The 24,366-nt window shown below is 40.6% G+C and overlaps 1 protein-coding gene and 1 long non-coding RNA gene across 3 annotated transcripts in view; one reads left to right on the forward strand and one right to left on the reverse strand.

Annotated features, from left to right (window-relative positions):
• PTCHD4 (patched domain containing 4) overlaps window positions 1-24,366 on the forward strand; it is a 92,762-nt gene that overhangs the window by 25,766 nt on the left and 42,630 nt on the right. The window lies entirely within an intron of this gene.
• On the reverse strand, window positions 5,519-14,158 carry LOC109143723. Its single transcript, XR_002044050.2, has 3 exons — window positions 13,889-14,158; window positions 11,898-12,082; window positions 5,519-5,771 (listed from the first exon to the last, which is right to left on the reverse strand). It is a non-coding gene; the product is annotated as an uncharacterized LOC109143723 (long non-coding RNA).

Raw genomic sequence — 24,366 nt, forward strand, 5'->3', positions numbered from 1 at the left:
GAAGAATTGCTGTCATTCCTTCTGTTACTGTTTGGTTCCAAGCACTTTTAGTGCATCCATGTGGTTGATGAGTTTGCTGGGAAGTTGCATTGGAAAGGCAGAAGGAAAGGTGCCCAGCTCAGTTATGGAGGCAGTGTTGTTTGGTGCCCTCACATCCGTTTGTCAGAGTTTTGCCATACCATGAGTCTGAACCCCAGGGATTACCCTGTGCAAAATCTCAGTGGTGGCAGCCCAGACCTAAATATTTTCATACTGGATTTTTAGTGGTAGGGAATCTTACCTGTGGCCAGAGCACTGCATTCTTACAGCTAATTGCTTAAGTTACGTTCATGCTTCTAGTTCTCAAGACCAAGTACAGTATGGTAAGAGACAACTAAACATGGAAAGCCACAAGCTCGAGTCAAGGTTTGAAGAAGGGTCTTATACTTTTCTTAAAACCTCAACCTCCCAAAAGACCACATTTTCTTATCTTCCCCTAAGAAAACTCCTCATATTTAATCCATCCCCTAATAATGCCTGTGTGTCACTAAACAAAACGGCTGAGCTGTGGTGTCATCAGTCCTGATTTCAAAATTTCTGGAGCAGTTACTTGAGATGGGAAGGAGTGGAATAGAGGGGTTGGTCAAGATTCCAAAAGAGAAAGGGAAGAGTGAGGCAAAAAACCCCAAGGACATGCACATTTGGTTCAGCCTCATTAATAGTGATAAACAAGGCTGTGCCAAAGACCCTAATTCAGTCATCTGCCCTGCTAAATTGTGACAATGGCCCCTAGCATGGGCTGCCCTGTGCCAGCTCTTCAGATGTTGTGCATGGCTCTGTGATGTCAGGAGAGTTGATGGAAAGAAAGTGCTGAGATGGGGAAAGGGAAAACAGTCAGCAGAGAACATGCCAGGCTGTGACAGGAACGGTTCCTGACCTGTGCGAGGGGTGGGCTCAGGAAACAAAGAACAGAGGATGACAATGAAGAAGAACAAAGGATGACAGTGAAGAAGAGGGGTTATGGTTGTTATCAGATTTTGGCAGCCTTTTCCTGGTGTGTCAGGAGGTGCATATCAAAGCAGGAACCAAAGGGCACTGCCTTGCTTGTGCATCAAGTTGAAGTAAAGGCAAAAGGCTCCTGTAGGGATGAAAAGCACCTTCCCTAAATTGTACATTCCTCTGTTGGTGTCTCTTTTTAGATGGTTGGAGATATGGGTAGCACATTCTCTTTGCTTGACAGGTCCCAAACTTTTCACTCCCAAGGAGCTCCTCAATTTATACCTTCCCTGCAGCCCCAGGGTGAGACAGAGGTGAGAATTTCTGAGTGCCTCAGTTTCCCACCTCAATAGTCCATGATTTTGTTTGCTGTCTTAGGAAAAGTGACATTTATAACTTTCTGTTGTGTTTTGCGCTGTCATTCTTGTCACAGCCACTGCCAAGAGCAAAAGGAAAGGAAAAAACAACCTCTCTTGAAGTGAGATGTTTGCAAGGATTGTTTCTATAATATTATATTGAATGCAATTCAGGTTGCAAAAGAAAGCATTTATGTAACTCTTCTTCAGAAATTTCATTCAGGAGACTCAAACTGAATTGAAAAATTGAAAATATCATTAGAGAACAGCTTGCAGTGCTTGGGAACTGCTGCTTGTAAATATTAGGCAACACTTTTACAGTTTAATGAAGGAAAAGACAGGAAGAATGTCTTACCAAGATCTAAGGGGTTTACATTCTGCAAAGTATCGTGTGCCTTTAGTCCCTTAAGGGACACTGCCACCTAATGAGACCTTGCTCTTCCCAGAACACCCCCAGGGTCTCACAGACCTGGGCCCTCACTGGGCAGTTTTCTGCTGGACCTGGAGTCTGACACCAGAGTAGATACAGTGAAGACCCCAAGATTGTTGATTCTGTTGGTCAATAAAAAACCTTGGCCCATGCTGTACCAGTGTCCCTTGCTGCTGGCACAGCAGAAAGCAAATAGCACATCAAGTAATAATTGAGTGAATACAGAAGAAAAAGTACACAAGGTGGGGTTTCCCTGAACTGAAAATGCCAGATTTGCAAGTCAAACTTTCAAATTCAAGTTACTTAGGTTAAAAAAAAGATAAAACCAGGCAATAACAGTGACACAGACCCTGCAATTACAATGCAGAGTACACAGGCAGCATTAATTCTGGCAGCTCCCAACTTTGGAACACTTCAACCTGACATTTGCAAACCATCCATTTAAAACACACTTGTTTGGTCAAAAATATGCAGTTTCCTCTAACATTCACTTTTCAAAGGATTAATTTTAATGGAAATTTTGTGATATTCTGGGCTTGTCCTTTTTCCTGCAAGGGTGGCAGGATGCTGCCATCTGAATGACATGAATAACCCTGGATGTTTAGATTCACAGTTCCTCTTGCAGTGCAGAGCGGCTCTGGGTTTCAGTAGGTGACAGAAGCCTACAGAAAAGTGAAATGCTTAATATTTTTCTAAATTTAGGCTGAATGACCTCTACCATAATTATTTACCACAGTCCTGCAGTGAAGGAATGGTCTGCTGGGATAAAGCACATCTCTGCTGAACTGGGGGAAGAGTGTTAGCTCAGATTGGCTTTTCTCCTCTTTATCATTGAAGGTGAAAAATTTCAGTCTTAAGTTAGGCATGAGGACAGTGGTGGAAAATCTTCCCTCTTCCCAACACCACAGTTTCTTCAGACAGCTGCCTCAGGAAAAAGTTTCCTCAGTACAGTGTCTACCACTGCATTTTTGAAGTCATTCAGGAGAAACTCTTCAGAAAGGTCCCCTACAAATAATTCTTTGGCTGCCAGGATCTCCTGCAGACAGGAGCAAGGGATCCTGATTTTTACCTGTTCATACCCCAGGCAAATGGATAAATGTTGTGAGTTGATGAAAAGGTGCTTCTTTAGTCTCAGAGCCTCCTTGTTTATTAAGTAACTGGGCCTAGATGTTTTAGTTGTCTTTTTTTTAATCAGAATTTAGTAACCTCTATGTGAAATCAGAATAGGGGACAGTTCTACCTTGCTTTTCTCTTCTGGACAAATAAAACTTGCAGTTTCTTCTACAAATTTAACATCAGCAGAGCTGTCATGACTGGCTGTGTTTCAGACAGGAGATAGAGGGTCACATAATTAAGTTTCAGATTTGTTCTGGCCCTGGTTAGATGTTCACATCCGCCTTTTGTGTTTGGATTCATATGCAATTTCAAAGGGGTGTTATGTACGTGACATAATTATGGTTTCCCATGCCTAATCATCACTAATTAATAAAACCAGAAGGTTAACTACATAATTGAGATATTATTGCTCCCATGATCTGCTTTTTAATGCACAGGAACCAGACTGATATCATCAGGGAGATAATTATTTAACTCAGCTGAGGTCCTGACTGTGTATTTTTAAATGCAGGTGTACCAATTACATCATTTTACATTGTAATTATTTTTGGCCAGTCCATGAAGTGCTTCATTATATAGATTAGTGGAAATCTTATGATAAAAACCATATACAATGTAATTATAGTGTAATTATGCTTTTTGTACTATAAAGGGTAAGTGTTTCTTAGAAGGCTGGATTCACAGTGGATGTGAGAAGCAGTTCCTGTCATTTGTAAGGCCAGACCATGAAGTCCATAAGATATTTGTGGGAACAGCTGTTTGTGACTGACTGTGTAAAGAACATCTCAGTGGGTGCTCTACCCAATATTGCTGCCATTCCTGCCAGTAACCACACTGTTGGTAGAGATGTAGTAAACAGATACAAAACCTTTAAGAACCAATAGGCTACATGTATTCAGCAGTAGCCCCATGACTGATGTAAGAGCTCAAGATGGATGGCAGAGATCGTACTTTCAGTGCAGACTTTTCTGTTAAAATTTCCCATTATTCCTTCCCTGGGCTTATTCAAATGGAAGGAGGAATCAAGGCAATAGCAGACAAGACTCCGGGCAGTTATTAGCATTTCAGATAGAAGCCATCTAACCTTTTTCGGATGGCAGTTGTTGAAATAATGACTGGTGATCACCTTTCAGTAAATTTGAGATGTCACAGTGTTATATTAGTGGCAGAGTCATGGAAAATTGCAGAAAAAAAGTCCTAGTTCAGATGAGAAATTATTTTTTTCAAACCTCAGAAGACAAATGTGAGAGCCAGAGTACAGGCTGTCACCAGTTTACCTGTACATGAAGTATCTCAGTATTCTAACCTTTCCTTCAAGCAATGGACTTCCTGATTACAAATGTGACAGAAACATTTCACAAGTGACTCAGACTTTGGGTTTGTCCTTTTGATGCAGCAGTAAAGCAAATCCCATATGAATCTCATGTTATATGATCACCTGCTATCTGGATGAAGAGCAAGAGAACGACCCTTTAGAGAAAAGAGACCTCCTGACATAAACCCCTACCTGTCCATGACTCAGAAATGCAGTGAATCTGTCATTTAGATGTAACAGCAGTTCATGTCCCTACTCATTCAGCAAGTCATTAAGGGCTTGGAAGCACCTTGTCCTTAATTATAAAATTCTGTTCTTGACTTTTACAGAGGAAAATGGGAATTAAAAAAAAAAAAAAAAGAGTCAGCAGGGAAATAAATTAGAAGATTTAAAAATGTTTAAGATTACTTATTTTTTGGATGGACATCCAACACAAATAATTCATATGAATGGGTTTAGAAACTATGCATATTTGTAAAGTTGATTTCCCCATAACATCGTGTACTTCCTGTCAAGTTTTTCATTTCTATAGGAAAGGTTAACAGCCCCAGAACAGTCTTTCCTGGAATTTGAGTAGAAGACTAAAGCCATCCTGGGGTAATCTGCTGCACTTGCACCATGCAGCCTGGTCCTGCAACTATGTCCTGCAGTGGTGATGGTTAGGGAGAGGCAACTGGACTGGGACTGTCCTCTCCTCAAACACATCTGAGGGGAGATTATCTCTGACCAAGTCCTTTGGGCCTTCTCACACCCAGCAGAAAGGGATGTACAAAGCAGTCCAGCCAGCCCCAGTCCCAGCAGTGGGGTTTCTAGCAACCAATTCATGTGTCCCAAATATTCCCCCCTTAACTGAGTGACACAATCTCAATTTCCTTTGCAGCCAATAGGGAGAAAAAGGAAACTCCACAGCTATTTGGACAAGTTGGGATAAGATGTGTTAATCTCTGGAAGGTTCTATCCATCTCTGAAAAAGTGTGACTTCTTAGACTTTAACGCCTGAGGTTTTGTGGGTTTTGGGTGGTAAAACAGGCTAATTCCTAGAGTGGGTTATTTAAGGTTCTTTATTGGATGCACTTTTTCTGCGTGTTGATCTCATTTAGGTTGGATATGAAGAAGACTTTCTTCACAGAAAGGGAGATTAGACACTGGAACAGGCCCAAGGAGGTGGTGGAGTCACCATCCTGGAGGCGTTTAAGGAATGACTGGATGAGGCACTCAGGTCTACTCGACATGGTGATGTTGAGTCACAGGCTGGACTCAAAATCTCAGAGGTCTTCTCCAACCTAACTGACTTGGTGACTCTGTGATTCTGTTATATACATAAACTCTAAGACATAGATATGTGGTTGCATATACAGCAGATATGCACAGACTGCCTCGAATCCCTTAGAGATGGAATTCTGGTCCATCTTTTCCTGTAGAGACTCTTCAGAAGCTCTCTTATCAACACAAATGTCATCCTCCAGGGAGGGTGGGGCTGCAGGACTGCAGGGCTGCAGGTCAGTGACTCTGAGGCTCCTCATAGGTTGAAGCATTCACCCGTGGACCACTGCCCAAGCACAGACCATCCCTGCCAGATCTGTAATGACAGAACAAGTACAAAATACATTCTCTGGGTTTGTTTCTTGAAAAAAGTCAGGTAAACTCTTCCTCCTTCTGACTCTAATTGGAACTCGATTAACCCATTTATCCCAAGATAAGTCTTCAAACACTGTTGTTTGTTATTGTTATTAATAAAACATCTTCTTCAGCTCTCCATCTGTGGCTAACAGGCTGGTAGCTGTCACTTGAACTGCTTCTAATTTGTTGCAAGCATTTCTAAAATCCTTGGGAGAAAGTGGTTTGACAAAAGAAGAGAGAATGATTTAACCTAAAAAGTCAAAAGCTGAAAAGAATGGTATGTTTTTGCACTTCAAATGTATGATTACTACTGAATCAATATACCAATTCAGTTCTGATAGAAAAGGATATTTCCTCTTCAGTTGCTCCACACATTTGTCTGAACACCTCTTGCTTTCATTTTTCTACCTTTTCATGGCAATGTTCATTCCTGCAACTGGGATATTTAAGGTTCTTTATTGGCTGCACCTTTTCTGCGTGCTGATCTCATTAAAGCAGGAGTCTCATTCCTCGTGCTTAGTATGTATCGATGCACATCACATTTACCTTTGGTAATTTGGGCTGGAAAGGAGCTGCATCATGGAAAAAATTTAGCTCCACATGTATCATCCTTAATAGGGCACTGATAAATCCAGCCTCGAATAGCACCAACAGCAATTCCACAACCTGCCTTGACAGCTTCTTCCAGGGCTTAAAAATCCACACATTTATAAAGGTATTTCTTAACATTTCCACTGCTGCAGTTTGCACCTATAACTCCAGGGTCTGTCTGGCCCGACTGTGGAGTGTAATTTTTCACAGTATCTATGTTTATGCAAATACTTTTAGGATATTTTATATGTAGGGTTGTGCTTATTTCAGGTTGGATAAAATTTCCTGCCAGATCTTTTCTCCCAGATATTTTACTATTAGTTCATACTTTCCTGTGAGCTCCATACACAAGGAAGATTGATGGTGGCTTCTGGTCTCTGCAGAAGCATGGTGGATCTGCAGGAAAGAGCAGCTGTGGGGTAGGCTGAGGATGTGTCCTGTGTTCTTTGGTGTGTTTTGGAAAAATTCAGTCTTGCACTGCTGTTTCTTTTCAGCTGGGAAGGAAAGGTGGACTCAGGTACCCAAGGAAGCACAGAGTGAATACTCTATGCTCCATCAAGCAGGCTCTCTGTCTGCATTAGATACTGTGATCCTCTGCAGGGGAATCCAAAATTGTGCCTCTGGGTTTTGGGCAAAAATGAAAGGCAGCAAATGCATTTGTTTTTCTCCTGGAATACATTTTGTGTGCAAATCATTACTGGAATTCACTGTTGTGAGATATGGTTGTGGCTCAAAATTCAGCCTGATGAAGAAAAGTTTGGATTTTTACGCAGCTAGCTAAAACATCTTCATTATTTTGAATAATATTACAACACTAAACCATAACCATAAGGAAGAAGCATAAAAATTAATGACCATGCTAAAAAACCTAGTTCAGAAATGGGTACAAAGGAATTTCACTTGTGAAGAAATTTTCCCATAGCTGCCTTCTTTTAGTCTGATAATTTTCCCCTGAAGAGTTTGAAAAAGGATACAGAACTCAATAGACCATTTGCCAAATGTTCTAAATCAATATTTATCTGCTATATTCATCTACAATATTAAAAACTTTGCATAGAATCAAAGGCTTAAGGAGTCTATTGCAAATACCAAACGAACTAAAAAGACCTTACTCAGTATTGTATCATTTATATGTCCTTTGTGCAGCCACTAGCTAGCTGAGCTTTTAATAATTCAGTTTTATCTTTCCATTTCTGATCCTTTTTCACTCCGTTTCCTTCCCATGAAGTGACTTCTCCTCTCTGGTGGGATAACTGCCTGCAGTCACATCCAGCATGCAGGATCCACATTGGCTCAGGGCTCACTTGTCCATGAGCAGTAAAAAATGACAGCAGCAGCCCATGTTATTCATGCCACCGTCATGTGCCTGTGTTCCTGGCCTTTCAGAGAAAAGTATTGCCAGGTATGACAACTGTAACTTTCCATGTGCTGGTCCTGCTGCATGTGGAGAAACAGGTCACATTTCATCCACACTCATCTGATGGTGGGGTGAGGAAGGAGATGCTATTTTGGATGCCCAAAGTGGCAGGGAGAGCTGCAGCAGCTGAAGATGCGGGCACAGGGCTGAATAGGGTGAAAACCTCAGGTCTTTGCCGCTGTGGATCACTAAAAATGCTCTTTAGGTTTTGTTATGCAAGAGTGAGCACACTGTCCCCACTGTCTTGGCTGGTTTTCAGTGAGGATAATTGCATTTGTCTCTTCCTCCGATTCCTCCTGCTGTGCAGGTCAGATGCAGTGCTGGTGAGCACTGCCTGGCTCCAAGCACTGTGCAGGTGCTGCTCTGGTAAGCAGATGCTGGCTTTTACCCAGACGTGGCTGTATTTCACTGGCGAATGCAATGGCCACATTATGTGGCTCAGCAGTCTCTAAAATCATTCTGAGTTCCCTGAGAACATGTAGCTGTGCCTCGGTACATTGTCCTTGCATTTTCCTGCAGTCATCCCTGGCATTTCAGCACTAGGAAATTTTTTGCTCATACTCTGTATTCCTAGAGTCCAAGGAGGAAAAGTATTCCTCTACAACCTGAAATGACACAGACCTGCCCTACCCATATATCCCAATCCATATTCAAATGCAAATTTGCCCTGGAAATGTTAAATACCATAGACTTTCCTCATGTCATGAACTCCACTGCTGTTGATATTCTGCTTTTAAAGAAAACTATTTTGCTAGCATTGCCATGAAACCATTTAGTACTATAGTATTCTTCAAACCTTGCACTAACTCAGAAACCACAGCTATAACCTACTAGAGGGAGTACTTGCATTGCTTTATAAAGGGGGACCTAGTGGCAGATTACTGCACCTGGTGACACCCTAGAGGGTGAAAAATTCTGTTTCTTTGAGGTTCTAGTTGATACTTTTGCTGTTACTGTTGAGAAATTATTATCCTCCAGGGGGGACATAGAGTTGCAAGAAGCTGAAGGCAGGGAGGTGTTCTGTATACTGAGTGAAGAGCAATGAAACCTTCTGTCCTTCTACCATAAGTGGAAACTGTTTAACACAACGTTTTCTGTTAATGCAATTTAAACCTTCTAAAACTAGACTGGGAGACCTGGGAACAAAAAGCCTGTTTGTGCTTAGAGTAGGTATCACTGCAAAAGAAAACTGTGAAAAGAGCAAAACCCAAACCCATTTAAAGACCAATCTTCTCATGGCAGAAGCTGAAAGAGAAGGCTCCAAAGGAGAGATGCTGACTAGTCTGCTGAAAGCATAACCAGGAAGTGCATGTTGGAGCTGTACAAAAACTGAGTATTGTGGAAGAAGAACCACCAGCGCAAACATCCCTCCCATCACACTCACAGTCAACTTCAAGACACCATTTTTTGGAGTGGGAGCTGCTGGACTCACCTCATCTTCTACCGCAAAAGTAGAACCAGAGAATCACAGGATGGTTTGGATTGGAAGGAACCTTAAGGATTATCTAGTTCCAATTCGTTTGCCATGACCAGGGACACCTTCCACTAGACCAGATTGCTCCAATCCCCATCCAACTCAACCTTAACACTTTGCAGGGATGGGGCAACGACAGCTTCCCTGGGCAACCTGTGCCAGGGCCTCACCACCCTCACAGGGAAGAATTTCTTTCTACCATCTAACTCCACCCTCTTTCAGATTAAACCCATTCCCCCTTGTCCTGTCACATGCACTTGTCAAAATCCCTCTCCAAGCAGCCCTGTGCCTTTTGTATTCCTTTATGTGGACTTTCAGTGTCTCCCATCAGAGCTAAGAAACAGCAAGAACTTTATCGTGCAGTTAGCCTGCTTTTAAATGAATAACCTTGGTAGGATATTGACGTAGGGGAGGCTTTACTAATCATAGATGGAGATGTTCTAACTCTTTCTCAGGTTATTTGGAGTCAGGCAACGCAGTTAATGAAGCAAGTCTCAAAAGATTTCTCTTACGTGGATTTTGACCTCTAAAATACTGATTCTTTGCCTGAAGGGAAAGTAATAGATAGTATCCCTTTATGGACTATTAAAAAAAAAAAAATAGTGTAGATATTTATGATGACTTTAAAGTTGGTCAGGAGGTGTTAAAGTAATTGGTGGTCAAGGACAGACAAAGAAGACCAACTGCATAAACATAGAAAACTGGGCAAAAGAAGGCAAAAATGTCAATCCATTAATTTAATATTAAAAATGTCAAAAACTGTATATGTGGTTCAGTTTTATAGCAATGAAATTGATAAATCTTAACCGCTTGGGAGTTTTGTTCACAAGTGGAAAAAGACACTTATCAGCTTTTCAATTTCTAGAACATTGTCAGTGCTCCAGGAGACCTTTTCTTGTCTTTTATGACCTCCTTTACTAGACCCTGTCATGTTTGCATTCCACTTCCCTAGGACCTGGCAGTGTATTGCCAAATGCACAGCAAATAATGCATTCCTTAGGAAATCTTATATTTTAGCGACTGGTAAATTCTCCTTGGACTTCATTCAATGTTTATTTGAAAAGATGAACATATTATTAATTTCATCAACCAGTGACGCAAATGGCCTGTTCAATGTCTTTTCCTGGAGCAAATTGCAAGGTTTTTAATTTCTAAAGGGGGTTGTTTTACCTGATATTAGTAAGGAAAAGTGAAAGCATCATGGAAATTGTTGAATAATAGAGAGTTTTTTAACCTGCAGATCAGGTTCTTTCACTTTTCCCTCAGCAGTGTGTGGAACTGTGAACTGATCCACTGTTAGCTTAAATAGCCAAATGGAGTACAAAGGTTGTATTGGAAATGACTCAGACCTCAGGTGCTCCTCAAAAGAGGTGCTTTCCAGCTTTTACACCATCTCCTCTGAATTAATTCAATTGCCTTAAAGTTTTCAATTCAAATATCACCAGGTTCCAGCAAAATTAGACAGTTATTTCTCATAAATTCCTTTGAAAACAAATGGTCAAGAATTATGTTAGTAGTTCAAGTGTAGTAAGCCTTTTGTTTCCTAGGAAAAAGAAGTGATAAATTTCTAGTTTTCGTAATATTCAAATTCTTTACTTTCCAATCTAAAATATCTCTTTACATTTTCTCTGAGGGGAAAAAAGGAAATGGAGAAAAAAGGGCAAGAAAAAAGCCAGGGTGTGAGGAAATGAATAAAGGGAAGCATCCAGTAGCTCCTTTCTCTTTTTAAATTGTCAACACAAATGAAAGAAAACAATACATTTTGTTAGATAAAAGATTTAAGCACAAATGTTCCAACAACTTTATTTTCAAAAATCTTACTGCAAAATACAATGTCAACAGATGTTTTAACACCCTAAAGCAAACATCCATCTAGAAAAAAAATATTAAATTTTATGCCATAAAATTATTTTTAAGTGTGCATGATATTATGGGAAATACCCATTAAATTTATTAGATAAACCTGATTTTTAAAAATCAGTCTGCAAGCTTACAGGAGAAAAGAAACCATGCTGGTATAGTCTATTTAAATAATGGTAATTTGATTTACTCCTGCACAACATTTTGATACATGCACGTATTTGTACTACATTAAATCATAGTAGCTTATATTAAATATAATAATGAAATATTAAATCGTAAATGCACGCTCTTCCTGCTGGAAAGACATAAATAACTGAGGAAAAAAAATTCTGCTATGGTATTCGACATCTTTCCCCATGTTCTGGAATGAAAAAGAAATCAATAGTAGTAAACTTCTTAGATAATGCAAGGTTTGGCAGCTAAAAAATAATGAAAACGCAGCCCCAGCACATCGTTAAGCAGCTCATTTTGTCAACATGTGTTCCACCACAGTTAAGTGCTGGATTATGCATCTAGAAACAAAGAATGTATTCACATTTGCAAGATGAGCAATTGCATCCCCAGAACAAAAACAATGAGATCACAGTAGATAACACGATGAATATGAATTCCCAGTGTGATGCTGCTGTTAACATGGGAGGAAAAAATGGGGAAAGTCTGCTAGGGAAAGAAGGGGAAGGTGACATCAGTTAGGAGAACAACTTTAGAAAGATGTTGGTTGGCATTTTGTGTGGACTCACCTGATGAAATGCAGATGTCTGTCATGTATGCAGCATCTCTGTGGCACTGCTGAGCCGTTCCTAGAGTACATTTCAAAACAGACTGGAAAACTGGAGTTCACTGGGAGGAACGGGATGTTCATGTAGCACTCAACAGCCGTGCAGGACAGGTGGAGATGGCATAGCAGGAGGCCCATGTCTGGAAGCTGCAGGAAAACCACTTCATATGAGAATAAGGACACAATTCTTTTACATGGAAAGCATTTCATCACTGGGACAGTTCTTCTGGGCTTGACGGACTTTATGATTAAAAAAATTAAGACTAAGACTTCATTTTGTAGTGTGCAGGTTAGACCTCAAAACTGTGATTTTGATGCAGAAATGAAAGGTTGCAGTGATTTGGCATATGATCAAAATAGTTTTCCCAAGTCTCAAAACCCATGAATTTTCTGTTATGGAAGAACATGAATTTTGTCTTCTGTCTGTGTAACAAATCAGATTTGCTTATGCTCAGCCTAAATTTTCAGCTTCTCAACCTTATCTCACTATTCCTATTTTATGCTCGCCTTTAGGGAACTTTGGATAATTGTCTTTACTCACCAGACTCCTACAAATATTCTTGCAGAATAATCTTATGCTTATATCTCTGTTGCATATCCTTTGTTTTGCAAGACTGATAATAAAAACCCCTCTGCTATTTCATGGCATTTTGTAAGACTGTCAAGTTACAACCAAAATCCAAATTAACTTCCAAACCCTTTCTTCTTAGAAAATTTTGAGTGCACAAGGTCCACTGGCCACTTGATACACATGAATGTTTGGTGGTTTACTTCATTTGTTCTAGAAAATTTCTAGTTCACACAACAAACTCTTCCAGGCCTACATGTTTTTTATTCATATGAATTCAATATGTGCAGAAAATACTGGAAAGCTATTATTGTTCATATGCTTCACTGGCTTTTGATCACATTTTCCTGAACTCATACAACAAACAGTAGGACTCCATGAGATGTTGCATCACAGGGATTTTCTCTAATGAAGACATACTTTGTCTTCTATTGGTTTCTGTTTTCATATCACTTCCTGCTACACATTGGTCTTAAAAACTTTACTCTTCCATAAACCCTTCCAGTGTTTTACCTTGTGGCTGTCCCAACAGAGAGCTGGTGGATGCTCATGTGTGTAATAAACCATGTGTTGCCTCTCAGCACAGAGATTAATTTCACCTACTTCCCTTATCTGGTACCTCGTTAATGATATTGCTCTTTTATACTGATATTTGCTTTTTCCTAGACATGAAAGTCGGTTTTTGTGGTTAGCAATTGCTGCACTCTACCTCTTAGGGTCAACAGAATGATTAGTTCTTCACATCTTCAGTCCTTTGACACCCTTTTTTATGTCTTTCCAGTACAAACTGGCAGTGATTCAGTGACGCTGGCCCTTCACACTGCTATGGTACATGAGAAGGCTGAGTATTTCAGATTTATGAAATACAGTGAAGGAATAAGTCTCAGTAAGAGCTCAAATTCAAGCTCTTCCTCATCAAAATTGAAGCACTTGCTTCTTAACACACTTGCTGGTTCTATGATCATCACAACCAGGATTTCACAACAGATTTGAACCCATATGCAGAGACTCAGATTTTAACGCAGGGCAGGAATAATCGACTGAAAGTTTTCTCTCATCGCAGCTCGCCCTTTATGGCTTTCTTTTGGTAGCTTGCATTCCTCAGATCAGTGCTGAGTACTGGATTTCCAGTATAAAAGATTAAGTCAATATCCAAACCATTTGGGAACCTAGTACTTTCTGGAAATCAGAAACTGCTTCTTAGTGCAGTCTATCTTTAGAACTACTTGCAGTAGAGAGCAGTTTCAAAGGGAAATGGAAATAAAGCAGTTATATTACTTTTTTTTCCTTTTTATCCCTGTTATGGCCATTTTACTTGCTGCTGACCACTTCCTAGAGATATGGTCATATTTTTTCCCTGCTTCCACAGATTCCTGTAGTCATACCTTTTTTTCCACAGTTTGTTTTTGCCTTCTGTACTCCAGGCTTCCCCTGGTCGATGCAGTTCATCTAATATTCTTCCTTTGTCCTTTCTTCCCACAACCTTGTATGTCCTTAGCTTCTTAGAACGAAGCTGTAGTCTTTCTTTTTTCTGTTTTCAGTTACAGCATTTGATTCCTATTTGCATCAAGTGTATGACATGTTACTATGAGCCTCCTCAAACTGCTTTGCAAATCACTTCTTTGGTTTTCCTAAGGAACTCAGGATAGCAGTGTTTCCCCACACTTCTTACAGGCAGCATCCTTGTAAATCCCTCTGTGCCAGCTGCCTGCTGCCTGTGCTGGTAATCCCCACATGAGGTGACATTGTCAAACCATAATCCATAGTCTCCTTGTTGCCTCTTCCTATTTGCTAACACTGTTCTTTTAATAGTCAAACACAATAATCTTCCAAGTGACAATTAAGGCCTCAGCTTATCTGCGTGGAGCAGCAGAGGATCCTAGCAGTCAGTGAGGCTAGAAGAGGAATTTGCTTCCAGCCCCATCCCAGCAATTCTGGGAGATGTGCTGCCTGCTCACCCACGGCCTGGTTTGTAATGTCTGCCCACACCAGCTCCAAGGATCTGGGAAAACTCAGTTTCGTGTGAGGGATGGGAGTAGGACTGTTGTGAGGAGCACTAAAGGACCTGACTGGCTAGAAGATACTTGGTTCTCAGCATCCTGACCCCTTTTCCTACATCTCTTGAAATTTTCTCATTGCTCTTCAGATAACGTAATTGGTAAAATGAGCCTAGCTACACTGTTCATCTGCGCTTTACTTTTTGGGTTTTGAGGGGTGAAAACCTACCATGGGCTGCAGCAGTTGTGTTCCTGATTGCCCAGGTGGAGTCTGCTCCTCCTCCTTCAGGCAGAGTCCAGCTCACAGGTTTTACCTGTCTCTCAGACCCCCATCTTATCTGATCCCAGGTAAACAAGGGTCTACAGGAAGGTCATCCATTGGCTGGGCTGAGCTCTGGAGAGTCCTACAATGCCTTTGTCTGGACAGACTTGCTAGTTTGGTCCTGGTAAGAGCAGAGAAATGGCAGCAGCATGAAGCAGAAGAGCTCCTTGTACCAGATACTCCAAAATACTTGATTAAAATGTATCTGTATTTTTTGTGTTAGAAAAAAAAAATATATTGCTGGCTTTGTTGTCAGGCAAAATATGTATGTGGTGTGACAGAGAAGGGATTCCTATACTTCATCCTTCATCAATCTTTTGCCTTCCCAAAAACTCTTCTCAACAAATCAGTGTGGAAATGGCAGAAATCATGCCCTTTTCACACTGGCTTCTCACTGTTATGGTTGAATTCACAGGATAAGTCCATCAAAGTCAATGGAATTGCCTCAGAAATTAATTTTTCTGGGATATCTTGCAGGAGATGTGCTGTTGGCTTCTGCTTTTATTATTGCTGTGCTCGTAGCATGTCCCTATTGTGTGAGATCCACTCCAGGCTCTGAGGACCCTGCAACACAAAATCCTTCTGGAGTCTGAGAGAAAGGAAAACTGAAAGGTTTCATCAATGTCACAGAGGAGACCAGGCTTTAGAAATTTAACATGTCCCTTGTGACTCCCTTGCATGGTATGGTTTAGGACCACACCATCCAAGGGCTACAAAAGCTGGGTGGGAGTAACCACAGAGGAAGCCAGATATCTGCTTGGGAAGGTGCCCAGGGCCTGCCACCACTGCATAAAATGAGAGAAGAAGCCACTAAAACTACTTTGTAATTTGATTTACTTGTGGTTGAAATATTTTCTCTCACTATAAAGCATTTGTTTGAGACAGATGCAGCTGAACTGGTCTGTATTGAGGCCATGCATTACTTGGCTGAGGAGGGTGTTGCTGCAGAGGTGGAGGTGCATTGCACCACTGAGGTAGAGCTGTTTCCTTCATGTTTGGCTGTAAGCCACCACCAAAACTCTGTCAGGAGGACTGAGACAGCTGCTCTAATGCTATGTATGTCTGTACTATGCACTCTGGGACCTCCATTCAAGGGCAGATTAGCATTTAAAGAGTATAACGAAGGGTAGCAGCTGGCTCATCTGCTGGTCTACACCCAGACAGGCTCACCCAAGTGAGCTACAAGTAAGAAAGAATAACCATATCCACTTTGGAGAGCCATAATGATATTGGGAAGGTCAGAGTATTGCTGGAAATACCTCAGACACACTAGACATTGGCTAATAAAGGGGAGTAGAGGAAAACTCTTTTGCTCAATGAAAAGATAAGTGAGAAAGAGATCAGCCCCAGTGCCAGCAGAACTGCTACTGGCACCAGCTTCACCAGAGAAGTAGCAACAGCAATGGCAAATAGTTTCATAATCCCTAGCTGATATCAGCATCCTTCTGTTCGAGTCTCCAACTGAAGTCACAGAATAATTAACCTTGCCTGTGTTATAAGATCAGCAATGTCCTGAAGAGACTTGCACTGAAAGGATATTTACTGTCACATATATGAGTAGGAAAATCACATCAAATTCTTATCAGAAAGTTGGCATATGGCATTTCACAGATAAACGAGCGTTTATCTAAAGGTGAGATATAAGGGCTGAGGCTTTGCAAGAGAACTCTCTTTTTCATCTCAGGGATAGGTGCAAAATGCATCCAGAGTCACCAGTGCGATGAGGCCCCCAGGGGAGTAGTGCACTATGGAACTATGGCTGTCCAGGTACCACGGATTTGTTGTATTCCTCGTTAACACACAGTTCCACTGCCATGTGCCTTCACACCAGGCAAGGCACTGCTTCCCCAGAAAACACCAGCAGGCAGTTTTGTACAGCTGTTCCTGCCTCATATAGTGATTTTATGAAGAGACTCTCATTTTTTGGCTTAGTGGCTGCCAGCACATCTGGGATGGGCAAACAGCAGCCGTCATTGCAAGACTGTTGATAAGGCTTTATCCTGTTTCATCCTCCAGCATTGCAATGTATTTAAGTAAGAAAAAACTCCAAAGTTACCACTTAAATATGGATTAAATACAGATTTTCTCCTTTAAGCATGTTTTTGAGTAGATAAGGAGGTTAAAACTTCTGGGTTTTTGATCTGAGAACTGAGCCTGAGAGACAGAGGAGGAAACAATAAGCTCCTTTATGCTCTTCTGCCAGTAATACCTCCTTGTATGAAAGTGAAGCATCTATCTAAGAGGGAGAAAGTGTGGTGAGAAATAATTTAGTTGAAAGGGTGTCCTTGAATGGGTGAAGATATTCAAGATGAAGCTCAGGAGAGGAAAGAAAAAAAAAAAGAAAAAGAAGAAGTACAAACAACCCCAAAAGAGACAACTTGAAATTTTTATCTATTCTGATGAAGTTTTAATGTCTTTAATTTCTTCTTTGTGTTAGCTAAAATATTTTAAATATCTTTCTATAGAAATAAATTTCTACCCTGACAGAAGAAAAGGCACAAGTGATATATTCTCAGGAACAGCTACTATGATGGCACAGTAGTTATGATGAGACAATAACATTGCAGTTAACTTTGAGAAAATTTTCATGCCCATTTTTCACATAACTGACATTTCACCTACATGATGGAGTTATCAAATTTTTTACTGTTTGTTTCTTGCTTAATAAACCAGTTTGTAGCATAGAAGAAGTAACAAAATAATTTTAGTCTAAAATACAGATATATGAAAACAGCTTAAAAATTACAGCATAATTAAAATTCTATTTCCCTCTACCGGCAGTTTTATATAATGAAGTGTACAGCTATGAATATATATTTGGAAACTTTTGAAGTGATCATATATGGTTACGAAGTGATCACATATTCTGGCAGATCTGGTGGGAAAACAAAGCCAGATATCTTAAATATCAGTGGACCTTCCTTCAGATGGCATTTCAGCTCCATGGAAGGGCCTGTGCTCAAAAGCTGCAGTTCACTCATTCTTATTTGTTCTAAATAAAATATTCAAAAATACAGATTAGTATACGGGATCTTGCTGCTTTGCTTATCTGAGGGTTTATTATAATATTTCAGCTTTGGCTTTCTGTCCTTCCAGCATACCCTTAACTCCAGTATAAAAAGGAGCAAGCTGAAAGTGGAAATGAATCTTTGACTTATGATTTAAAATGTGAGTCTGATAATTAATGAATCACAATAGAAACATCACTGTCTATTTTAAGCCAAATGAAATAAAGAGACTAGGGGGATTCTTTAATAATAATAAACATGGAACTCTAATTTCTTTTTATACTCTGTGATCACATACAAAAGATCTAATATAAATAATTGCATTAGATGTCTTATTTTTGGAAAAATGCATAGCTAGTATTTAGGAAGACTCTTATTGCTCTGATTTATCTATTAATGAAGCAAAACCCAGTTAATTACCTAATTTGCATGTTACTTTGTATCCACATATATGGGGGGATGAGCACTGGGGAGAGGTTTTGCATCAATCAATTTTTAATAAGCTAATGAAGCTGGCTGGGCTGACACTGCAGATCAAACCATTGGATGTTTTTCCCTTGCTGGACTGAGAATTTGTGATCAAGGTACAGATCAAAAGAGCTTGTGAGCTGAGGCAAGACCTTTCCTCCTCCACTGCCAAGGTCCCGTTACTGAATTGTGAGTCAGGAACCTGTTTGATGTCCCTCACTCTTGTCCCAGAGCCTCGAGTGAGAAGAATATTGTAGCTTGTAGATTCTTGTCTCTTACCTTCTTCCCTGCCTTCTCCTCTGCCCCACTGCTCTGAGGCAGAACAGGACCCTGTAAACTGCCAGCCAGAGTTACTCATATCAAGGCAGAAAGTGGCAGGTCTGCTGCTGCTTTTGCACCCTTTTTACATCCCATCCATGCTCTGGGGTGCTTTTCCCTGTGCTTTGTCTGTCCCTAGTCTGTGCCCTTGTGTTGGGATGCCTTTTTCAACCTGTCTGTCCCCCCATGATCATGTCCTTACTGCTGCTGCATCCCCTGTATCTGTCAGGAGTTGCAGCCTCAAGGAAAAAGAGACTTACACAGTTTTCCCTGAGGCTTTCCCAAGCCCTGTGCAGCAGAGGGTCTGATTTGCCATGTAAAGCAGATTTGTACAAGAATGTGTCTTCTCTAACATTAACCATTTAAAACCAAAGCATTTGGTTCTAAACCATATACTGGGTGTCCAGGCTGAGCCCGCCATGGCCAGGTAGAGCAGTACCCCCAGGGAATGCTCCTCCCCACACCCAGGTGGGAGTTGGAAACAGTTTTGAGCCCCCACTGATGTTCTCATCTCTCTGTGTTTGACAAGAGAGGGAGCTAAGGATAACAAGTTTTGTGTATAAACTAAACTCTGCGTGGCTAAAGTTGAGAGAGATTAATTTCATCCTCAGGGTCTTCTGAAATACTCTCACATGCTCTATGCATGCACAGAGAAAGTGCTATTAAGCACAAAAACTCATGAAAAACACTAGGTCTTAAAATGCAAACATCTGCTACTGCAGAAATGAATGGATTTGGCAGAAAAGAGGTTTCCAAAGAACAGTCCAGAGTCTCCCAATTTCTGCTGCTTCAAGTAACAGCTACAACGTATAAGCCATTTAATACTGAAAAGAGGGCAGGCTCATCACTGAGATAAATTACTCGTTCTGGAGACTCAGCTACAGCACAAAAGTAACAACCAGCTGAAAAAAATATTGTCCTAATTACACTGGGTCATATATTGAAATATGGTAATTTGAGTGCTGAGTCACCAAGACCGCTGAGGAAAAAGTTTTTACTATAAAAAAAAAATTGGTGAAGTCTGTGTTTTCTGGTTTTAAAGCCTTCACTGGGAATAAGATAAATAAAACCACATCAGCTTTTGATCTAATCAATGCAATTTTGCTTGATTTGAATCCACCATTTTTAAAATACTCTTGGAGTTTTATTCAGATTTTTTTACCTTTGTGTCTAAGATGAATTTTAACAACTAACATGAGATTGAAGCTCAAACAGCAATTCGAGCTCCTTATTATACAGGGCAGAAAGATTTTAGACCCAGTGGAGAGTGGTAAATGCCTTCATAAAAATTCATCTTAGCTATTCAAAACTTAGTTTTATAGACTAATTAATTGTCTTAACTCTTTTTATAATTGCTGTTACAAGCAGCTGCTCTAGAAAGTGATAAATCCTTCATATTTTACCTACCTAGTGCTATGGTCTCTATCAACTGACCTTAGCTAGACTCTGACAACTGGTCTAGATCAGATGCACAACTTTTCAGACCTCTAAAATTAGTGAGATCAATCCCATTTAGCTTGATGCAGTAGATGAGCTTCCACATGCTCCTAAATTTAAAATCACATTGTGTTTAGAGCAGAGAAAGGATATATTTTTACTTCAATATTCTAAAGCACTCTATTGAAAGCTGGGGGGAAAAGGGAAGGGGTGATTTGTTTGAAATATTGTAGAGGAGGAGTTATGAAATCATAGGTTGGCAAGACATTGACATTTCTAGCTTGTTGACATTAAACATGAATGTCATTTAAAGATAACACCTGCCTGAAAAAGCTTGCAAATGGGGTTGTTTAATACCATTTAATAATGTTTAATAATGTGGAAGTGAGCAGAAAACCTATTAACTTCAATTAGTATTTACATCAGGACACCCATAGTTCAATGAAATGTCTCCCTTAATGCAAGTCTTTAGTACTGATGTTAAATATGACAGAAGTCTCCTAAAGAAGAATGGGCTCAGCATATATTTAATGGCTGTGCTGAATTAAGGTGTTTTGGACAACACCAGAGGACAGGAGAACAATGAAATGACCATTCTCATGAAGAGATGATGTAACAGACCAAGGATATGCCTGAACTGCTTCTCATGCAGTCAGTGGGGAGAAGGACACAGCTGCAAGGGTCAGTCATCCCTCTTATGGTCTCAAGAGGATACAGAGCAGCTGCTGCTCCTTTGCTGCAAAGGAGAAGGCTGTCCTCAGCTTGGACACCTCACCCAGGGGTACCTGAGAGGGCAGAGTGCCACCTCCACCAGCAAGTGTTTGTGCTAACATCCCTATCATAAACATCTGGCCTCACTTTCCTGTTTGGATAGAGAGTTCCTCCCTCGATATTTTTACCTAAGCATCTTTTCTGGGTTTTACCTCCAGCAGTGTGTAGCCTGAATAACCTGGTTTGTACCAGGTCATTGTTCTTCTGCAACTTCTCTGAGAATAATGTGAGATCTGTGTAGCTTTCATGCTCATGAGACCATCCCCTCATGCCGTGCCATGTAAACATTTGTAAGAGATAAAGATACAAATACAGGCTTTAAATGGATCTTGGCTGCATTGAAAAACGTCCTGGCAGCCTTGGTTTCCCTTGCATTGTACACAGGAGGACAAATGCCAGCTGATAACAAAGAGAGAAAACAAGATGATAAAATCTCAACTCAATTCTAAGAGTAATTGCAAACTTTATCTTCTAAATGCCTTCCTGAGCTTAGTCCAATTATTGCCTGTGGGCAATTTTGATATTTTTATCCGAATTTCCTAGTTGCCAGAGAGACAATGAAGCAGGGCTAGATCATGACAAATAGGCAAATGTAATCCAAAGGATTTCACTATCAGCTTAACTACAATTATACTAACATAGAAGACATAACACAACATAGGGACACAAACTTCTGCAGCAATATGTCCATACCATCTTTCCTATTTTGAATTTTGGTGCTCTTGTGGAACAGTACAAAAATTTCCAATTCTATTAGGCTGGAATTTCCAGCTCAAAGTAGTGCACAAATGTGTGGGGAAGTTTACATCAATCATACTTGGTTTGATGAAGCTTACCATGAATTCAGCTCTGCTGTTTTATCCAAGTATTTTTTCCCTGAGCATTATTTTCAGCCATGGGTGACGCTCTGTTGGAACCCATTGCCTCACAAAGGACAGGCTTGTGGACCCAGTCACACAGAGCAGCACTGTGTCCATATATGCATCAAGATGGTATCACTACCCAGTATGGTGGGCTCAGTTTTCTAACCACAGTGCTGGACAAAACAGGTCATAGAAAAACTGTCTGTTCTAGAATTTAACAAGGAATCAGCTGGCGATTTAAGACACTTACTTTCAGGAAACAGATATATGAGAATAAGGGCAGAAATTTATCCATACAACCCTCTCCTCTCATTTTTTTCCTCCAAACATCTTTCTCTGTTTTCTTAGAAATCATTGTAAAAATCACCTCTAGGAATAACAGTCCAAGCATTCCAGAGTTTAAGCTCTGCTCGAGAGCAAAATAATGTGATTCGTCTTTAATTGCCATAAACATCCCCCTTAGTGGAACTAGATGTCAAAATTTTAAATTCCCTAATCAGACTGGCATTTAGTTACTTTATTCAATGAGATGGGAAAACAATCTTAAAATAGAAGTAACTATATAAATACAAGTTTGAAATTCTGAGGATAGAATTAAAGAGTTTTGTTTCATTTGTGAGAGCTTTGCATTTTTTTTTCTGCAGCTGAATCTGAGCTCTGACAAAGTAGGAACATGCTCTCTCAGCTGATTAAACCAAGCAAAAAGTGTTGGCAGAGGGGGACTGAAGGTCTCCTGATGCAGTAATGGTGCTCGCTCCACTCCCAAGAGGTGGGAGAGTATTATTTCAGGTTTGCTGGAAGCTGGGGTTTTTATGAATGTTTTTAATGCCACATTGCATTGGTGTGTGCTGAGAGATCCTTCCTCCATGAGGAAAAGCAGCTGACACTGGCAGTTTTCAAGCAAAACTCTTTGCAGGGCAGAATACCAAAAGCACCATTGTGTTTCTCTGATGTGACCTCCCTCCCAGGACTGACAATAGAAATTCTTGCATTTCTGGAACCGAGGGAATAAAGCAGGAAAAGAATGAAAGACAGAATGTTCTCATCCTCCTTGTGCTGTTGCTTACCTTAACTCCACTGAATTTGGTGTGAGCCCTTGATTCATGGTCCTTGCCAGAAGCACAGATTAAGATTTTTTCAAGATGGTACCCAAAAATAAGTGAAAACATCTGAAAATGTAGACTTCAATCTTATTGTTCTCCAAGGACACTGCATTGGGCCCAAGAGAAGGAAAACAGTAAATAGGCAGATGGTAGCTGGGAAGGAATGTGACTGTGAGGAATAAACACAGTCATGAGGAGGGGACGGGAGAAGCCCTGGCAGCAGGTAGAGTTCCTGTGAGCTTGTCAGGAATGACACTCCAAAGGAAACTTGGCTCTTGCAAAGAGGGAAAAAAAACAAAACAAAACAAAAAACAACAAAGCAAAACAAAATAGAGAAGGAACTTGCATAAAGAGGAGAAGGATAAGCCAAAGGGAAAGGAAGACTGAGTTTATTTAAGAACAGGCTATGATGCTTGAACAGATAGAGATGGAGGTGATGACAACGAGGAAAACACATTCCAGGCTTCTCACTACCTCAGAGCCTGTAACAGTGACAATCAACAGACACATGCTGAAAACCAAAATCCCACCTTTGTCATCACTGCTTGCATGTTTCCCCACTTTCAGCACCTGTTAGTACAACCATTCCCCCTGCAGACCTTGGGCTGCAGAGCGTGGCTGAGGCTGCAGGACATCCCAGTCATTGCTGGGAAATGCATTTCTTCTTTCTGCTGAGAGTTCATTTGTCATTAATTCCTGCTCACACAGCATTACACCTCACTGCTCTAATGATTACACAGCCCTTACTCAAACAGAAAAGCAACTCTTAAGTACTTCATCCCTGCACAGGGAAAAAAATGAGGGTGAAGTTAGTATGACTGGATTTTGTTCCTTCCCTGATGCACATACTTTTTGATATTTGATATTTCTTTCCCTTTGCCTCATTTTTTATTTTCTTCAGACCATGATACAGAAACTTCCTCCTTCACTGGGTTTTGAAGACAGAAAGTCATCAGGAACAGCCTCTGAATCAGACCCATTTTTTCAGCCCATGGCTAGTTTCCATGAGATGGAAACGTATCATACGTATTCCACACCTTCCTCTGGTGCAGCCTGAGGCTCCACCTGCTCTCTCCTAACTTCAGACACTTATCTGAGATTCCTGCTTGCCCAAGGCTCTTTATAGCCAAAGGCAAAGAGGGATCCCCAGCCGGTGTTCCTGATCTCAGCAACCGCTCTTCCCAGCGATTACAAGGAAGACCAGTGCAAAAAATACTAATGTAGGTGCCTCTTAATTGCCTAAAATTGGGTAGGGGGAAGCCAGGAAGCAGCATGTAAACTGAATGTCACTCTCCATGCAGAAGTTATGCAGGTATTGTGCCCTTCCCGTCCCTGGGCTAGTGCTGACCTAAATTGGATGAGCGTTTCTTTGCAACCATGCAATACAACCAATCACCTTCTAGATCTGGTCTCTTTCAGCATTAACCATCACTTGTTACTCCATCACTACTCGCACTAGTATCTGGATCTTGTCTTCCTTTTTTGCTATCAGATTGCTATTTTCCTAACAAGTTTCACTGTGACTTCTTCTGTCCATGAAATAATTCTGTTGAGTTTTTCTGGTGGCATTTTTGAG

This window comes from Corvus cornix, chromosome 3 (genome assembly GCF_000738735.6).
Source record: "Corvus cornix cornix isolate S_Up_H32 chromosome 3, ASM73873v5, whole genome shotgun sequence".
Classification (NCBI taxonomy): Eukaryota; Metazoa; Chordata; class Aves; order Passeriformes; family Corvidae; genus Corvus; species Corvus cornix.